This window comes from Lampetra fluviatilis, chromosome 58, assembly GCF_964198595.1.
Source record: "Lampetra fluviatilis chromosome 58, kcLamFluv1.1, whole genome shotgun sequence".
Taxonomy (NCBI): Eukaryota; Metazoa; Chordata; class Hyperoartia; order Petromyzontiformes; family Petromyzontidae; genus Lampetra; species Lampetra fluviatilis.
In genome coordinates, this window is record NC_136332.1 from 2,372,059 (window position 1) to 2,378,058 (window position 6,000).

The 6,000-nt window shown below is 51.0% G+C and overlaps 1 protein-coding gene across 1 annotated transcript in view; it reads right to left on the reverse strand.

The window, feature by feature from the left end:
• LOC144950589 (voltage-dependent T-type calcium channel subunit alpha-1G-like) overlaps positions 1 to 4,342 on the reverse strand; it is a 192,747-nt gene extending 188,405 nt beyond the window's left edge. The window contains 1 exon segment of the mRNA XM_078880736.1: positions 3,793 to 4,342. The gene's annotated coding sequence lies outside the window, so the exon portion shown is untranslated.
• Positions 4,343 to 6,000: the final 1,658 nt, after the last annotated feature.

A 6,000-nucleotide genomic window follows, 5' to 3' on the forward strand; every position in this document is an offset into this window, starting at 1 on the left:
GATATCTCGAGTATGAGATGCAGAGAGACGGCGCGTTAGTGACACCGTGAGAGGAACGTGAGAGGAGATGGGAGACAGACAGAGTGAGTCGTTCCATCCAGCAGTGGATTGAGCACGTCTCTCGCTGCTGCTGCTCTCTGGAGTGTGAGATGGAGAGAGGGGGCGCGCCAGTGTGCGGTGTGTGCGTGAGTCGAGGTTGAGGTGTGCGTGAGTCGAGGTGTGCGTGAGTCGAGGTGTGCGTGAGTCGAGGTTGAGGTGTGCGTTAGTCGAGGTTGAGGTGTGCGTTAGTCGAGGTGTGCGTGAGTCGAGGTGTGCATGAGTCGAGGTTGAGGTGTGCGTTAGTCGAGGTGTGCGTGAGTCGAGGTGTGCGTGAGTCGAGGTGTGCACATGAGTCGAGGTGTGCGTGAGTCGAGGTGTGCGTGAGTCGAGGTGTGCGTGAGTCGAGGTTGCGGTGTGCGTGCACTTCTCTGTTATTCCTACGCTTAATTAAAGGCGCTTAATTAAAGGCACTTAGCGTTAGCTACTGGGGGAGGTGGTGGGGGAGGGGGTGTGTGTGGCTGTACAAGGCACAGGCAAAGCAAAGTAGCGGCGCCCCAAGTAGCTCAAGGGGGCCCTCGAGGTTCGTGGTAGTTAACGAGGAGAGACGGCGGTTGGGTGGAGGCGGTGGTGGAGGCGGTGGTGGAGGTGGTGGTGGAGGCGGTGAGATGCAAATGTCGGCACGAATTCATTTGGTGAAGAGTGAAAAACTGCGGAGGAGATCCAACGAGATCCAAGCCACGGTCAGTCTCTGGTCTCGTCTCGGTCGGATCGTAGAGACCGAACGGGCGACCGAGTGGCGAATAAGTTGGAGGATGAGGAGCAGGAAGAGAGAGAGAGGGAGGGAATGTGTAAGGAGAGCAGAGCGTGAAATCTTTTATTAAATCTTTCATTTAAAAAGAGGGGGAGGGCACATAAAGCATTGAAAAAAAACAAAAAAAACGAAATGATGAACGAAGCAAAGTGCCGACTACACCGAGCATCTTCTTGATTCCTCTGATCGTCAAAATAAAAATAGAGAGGGTGGACGAGATAGGGAGGTCTGGATGAGGTACGAGTCGAGGTGGACAGACGACGAGGAGTACAGGACCTGAAGTATGCACCATCACACTAAATGAGGCATTTTCGTTCCAAGACTTTCAGAGGCCAAAAATTCCCGGCATCCATAAAAACGCGACCAGGCCGTGAGGGCGAGCGGGGGGGGGGTAAACGTGTTTAGCCCCAAACCTCGTGGGAGCGGCGGCTAAATAAAGGATGTGTTTGTGTAGTTTTAGAAAATATCGGTGAAAATACATAGAAATATCAACGGAATCTGCGTAGCTCAATAAAGGATGCGTGCCGTGCGATGAATGGGAGGGGCGCGTGGTTGGGTAATGGATCCGTGCGTGGATAATAATAATAAAGGGCTTCTGTATTGAAACGAGACGCGTGCGTGATTGAATCAAGGACCCACCGTGTGGTCAAATACGGGCCGCGAGTTTGGGTTTAGAGAGTTAGAGATTGGGTGATGGTTTGTGGGGAGGGGAGGGGGTTAAATTAAGCGTGTGGTTAATAAAGAATGCGTGGTGGGGGTGGTGTGAGTGAAACGTGTGTGCGGTGAAATATGGGGATGCCTGTGGTCAAATACATTATCGCCTGGTGACTGGCCGATGCGTGTGTGTGTGTGGTTAAATAATGTGTGGGTTAAATCAAGTGTGTGGCTAATAAAGGATGCGTTGTGGGGTTTTCAGTGAAACGTGTGCGGTGAAATATGGGGATGTCTGTGGTGAAATGAATGATCGCGTGGTGACTGGCCGATGCGTGTGTGTGTGTGGTTAAATAATGTGCGGGTTAAATCAAGTGTGTGGCTAATAAAGGATGCGTTGTGGGGTTTTCAGTGTAACGTGTGCGGTGAAATATGGGGATGTCTGTGGTGAAATGAATGATCGCGTGGTGACTGGCCGATGCGTGTGTGTGTGTGGTTAAATAATGTGCGGGTTAAATCAAGTGTGTGGCTAATAAAGGATGCGTTGTGGGGTTTTCAGTGAAACGTGTGCGGTGAAATATGGGGATGCGAGCGGTGAGATGAATGATCGCGTGGCGACTGGCCGAAGCGTGTGTGTGGTTGCTTTGGGTTCTATAATGGATGGCGATATCTCGATTTGGGTTCGACACTTGGGCTTTATTGAACGTGCCGCTAAATAAAGGATCCCGATACCGCGATGGGCGTCTCCTCCGCGGGGTGGGGGGGGGGGCTCGAAAGAAGGACGCCTCTTCGAAGCCGCAACTTGTACACGGTGAAGTATGGCGTCTCAGTCGGGGTGGGGAGGTGGGGTTGTTGGTGGCGAAATAAAGGGAGCGATCATTAACTGGGATTGTAGGTCCGGGTATCCGCCAGGTGTCTCGCGTGGTAACATCTCAAAGTGAGTCCCTGGCGTTTAAATAGAAAGAAGAGGATGTTGATGATGATGATTAGAAATGTGATCTCGTCGCGGTTAGACAATTGACACCGCATCGGCTTCGCGCGGCTCAATGAAATGCATCGGGCGCCGCGTGTGAATCGCGCGATTAATTAATTTGTAAAACAGGATCGCCAATTAATCGATCGGATAGAGTCTCAATAATCGATTTGCGGTGGTCGAATAAAGGATGGAAGTTGGGTCTGGCGTGGTTCAATGACGGGACTTGACGAGGAACGATGGCTCTCACCGCTTGGCGAAATAATGGACAAGGAATTGAAATGGAATTCAAAATAAAGGTTGTTTTGTGTGAGATCGCGTAAGTATGTGCATTCTATTTTATACCCACGTGACTTTACAGAAAGAACCAAAGATTATGGACACATTCATACTGACGCGACCTCACCCAACTACCCTTTATTGTGAATAATATCGATCGCCACAGCCTGCGACAATGTTAAATATGATCGATGGCCTTGCGCGGGTCCAATAAAGGACGCCGTGAACGCGTGCCACGTGACAAAGGGTGACGGATCGCACGCGCGGCCACGCGAAGTCCGACGGTTAAGTGCGTGGGGCAATCGAAACGAATTCTGCCGCGGTGAAATAAAGGACGCCGGCCCAAAGACAAAGGTCCCCCGTGTAGCCTTGCAACAGACGACTGGGGCAAGTGCAGTCAACAGTCACGGCGAGTCGCAGGAAGGGCGGAACGGCACGCGATTGGGAGGGGGGTTGCGGGCGGACAGCACCACGCCCGGCCGCCTTTGTCTCCCCAGTGCGGATGCTTACACACCGCAGCGGGGGTACTCATTTGAGGCTGAGTCGACCTAGCGGAGGCCCAGGACCGGGTTCAAAAGCAGCTGTCCACTGTCATTAATCGTTGTCGTCTTGCCGGGCTCGGAGCGCAGTGCAGCGCGAACCACTGCGCCACCGCTCCGCACTGCATGCGTTTAAACAAGACAAAGATCCCCCGGGTAGTCTAACAGACTGTCGGGGCAAATGCTGTTAGCGAGCAGCAGCGCCTATGAAGGCCGGCACCGTGGCACACGAGGGGGGTGGGTGGCCAGCACCACGCCCGGCCGCCTTTGTCTCCCCTAGTAGCGATGTTTTCACGCACCACACCGAGTACTCGCTCGAGGCCGAGTCGACCTAAGGGAGGCCCAGGACCGCTTCAGACAATCGTCGCTGGGTGTTGGCCGTGAGCGGGAATCAAACCCCGGGTCGCCGGATTCGTAGCGCGGCGTAGCGCTGACCGCTACAAGACCGCTCCCCGCTCACAGACAAACGCACTCACACACACTCACACACAACGACTCACCTCTCGTGTCAAATGTATCTCCACGGTTGTGCCATCTCCCACGAGTAATCCGCCACCGTCGCCGCGTCGTGCGTTTACCGACACAGCGAGAATCGCATCTCTCTGCGGTCCACGGAGGCGAAGAATCAACAACTTACTGCTCCTAGCCAGAGTCCAGCATCAATCATCATCCACATGCCCCCCCCCCCCGCGAGTTGTCTTCTTCCTCTAAGCATCCGTGGCACTAAAGTCCAATCAACGAGTAAAGTTCCAAGGCGGGGGGGCCTTTCAGTAATAGGTGCTCGCTAACTATGTACCCGCCCTCACTTTTGTCTCCCGAGACGAACCAAAATGTTGCTTTGGCTGTGAGGTGTCTTGCACCCGTGCATGCGCACACTTGTGTGTGTGTGTCTCTCCTCTGTCTCTCTCTCTCTGTCTCTTCCTCACCCTGTGCAGTTCAGTGTGGAGTGATTATGCCAGACTCTTCTCTCTATATATAACCACGTAGCTACTCCCGCCTTCCTCTTTGTGTGTGTTGTGTGTGTGTGCTCTTTGCGTGATGGCTGTTGAATCTCCTCTCTCTCTCACTCACTCCTCCTTCCCTCCAGCCCTCGGCTACCCGTGTACCTCCCCATCCGTGACGTGTCTACAAGTTGCGTGAATGTGTGTGCGTGTGTGTTAATGTGTGTGTGTGTTAGTGTGTGTGTGTGCATGCGTGCGTATTAATGTGTGTGCGTGTGTGTTAATGTGTGTGTGTTAGTGTGTGTGTGTGCATGCGTGCGTATTAATGTGTGTATGTGTGCGTGTGTGTTAATGTGTGTGTTAATGTGTGTGTGTGCGTGTGTTAATGTGTGTTAGTGTATGTGTGTGTGCGTGTGTGTGTTAATGTGTGTGTGTGCGTGCGTGTGTTAATGTGTGCGTGTGTTCATGTGTGTGCGTGGGTGTGTTAGTGTGTGTGTGCGTGTATTAGTGTGTGTTAATGTGTGTGTGTGCGTGCGTGTGTTAATGTGTGCGTGTGTTAATATGTGTGTGCGTGGGTGTGTTAGTGTGTGTGTGTGCGTGCGTGTGTTAATGTGTGTTAGTGTGTGCGTGTGTTGATGTGGGTGTGTGTGCGTGTGTTAATGTGTGTGTTAATGTGTGTGCGTGTGTTAGTGTGTGTGCGTGTGTGTTAATGTGTGTGTGTGTTAATGTGTGTGTATGTGCATGTGTGAATGTATGTGTGTGTGTGTTAATGTGTGTGTATGTGCGTGTGATAATGTGTGTGCCTGTTAATGTGTGTGTGTGCGTGTGTTAGTGTGTTAGTGTGTGTGTGTTAGTGTGTGTTAATGTGTGTGAGTGTGTGTGTGCCCGTGTGTTAATGTGTGTGCGTGCGTGTGTTAATTTGTGTGTGTGCGTGCGTGTGTTAATGTGTGTGTGTATTAGTGTGTGTGTGTTAATGTGTGTGTATTCGTGTGTGTGTTAATGTGTGTGTGCGTGCGTGTGTTAGTGTGTGTGAACGTGTGTTAATGTGTGTGTGCGTGTGTTTATGTGTGTGTGTGCGTGTGTTAATGTGTGTGTTAATGTGTGTGTGTATTAGTGTGTGTGTGTACGTGCGTATGTTAATGTGTGTGTGTGCGTGTGTTAGTGCATGCGTGCGTGTGTTAATGTGTGTGTGTATTAGTGTGTGTGTTAATGTGTGTATATTTGTTTGTGTGTGTTAATGTGTGTGTGTGTGCGTGTGTTAATGTGTGTGTTAATGTGTGTGTATTAGTGTGTGTGTGTGCGTGCGTGTGTGTGTTAATGTGTGTGCGTGCGTGTGTTAATGTGTGTGCGTGCGTATGTGCGTTAATGTGTGTGTGTATTAGTGTGTGTTAATGTGTGTATATTCGTGTGTGTGTATGTGTGTATGTGTGTGTGTTAATGTGTGTGTTAATGTGTGTGTTGGTTAATGTGTGTACGTGCGTGTGTTAATGTGTGTGTGTGCGTGCGTGTGTTAATGTGTGTGCGTGGGTGCGTGTGTTAATGTGTGTGTATTAGTGTGTTTGTTAATGTGTGTATATTCGTGTGTGTTAATGTGTGTGTGCGTGCGTGTGTGAGTGTGTGTGCGCGTGTGTTAATGTGTGTGTGTGTGCGTGTGTTAATGTGTGTGTGCGTGTGTTAATGTGTGTGCGTGTGTTAGTGTGTGTGTGCGTGTGTTAATGTGTGTGTGCGTGTGTGTGTTAATGTGTGCGTGTGTGTTAATGTGTGTGC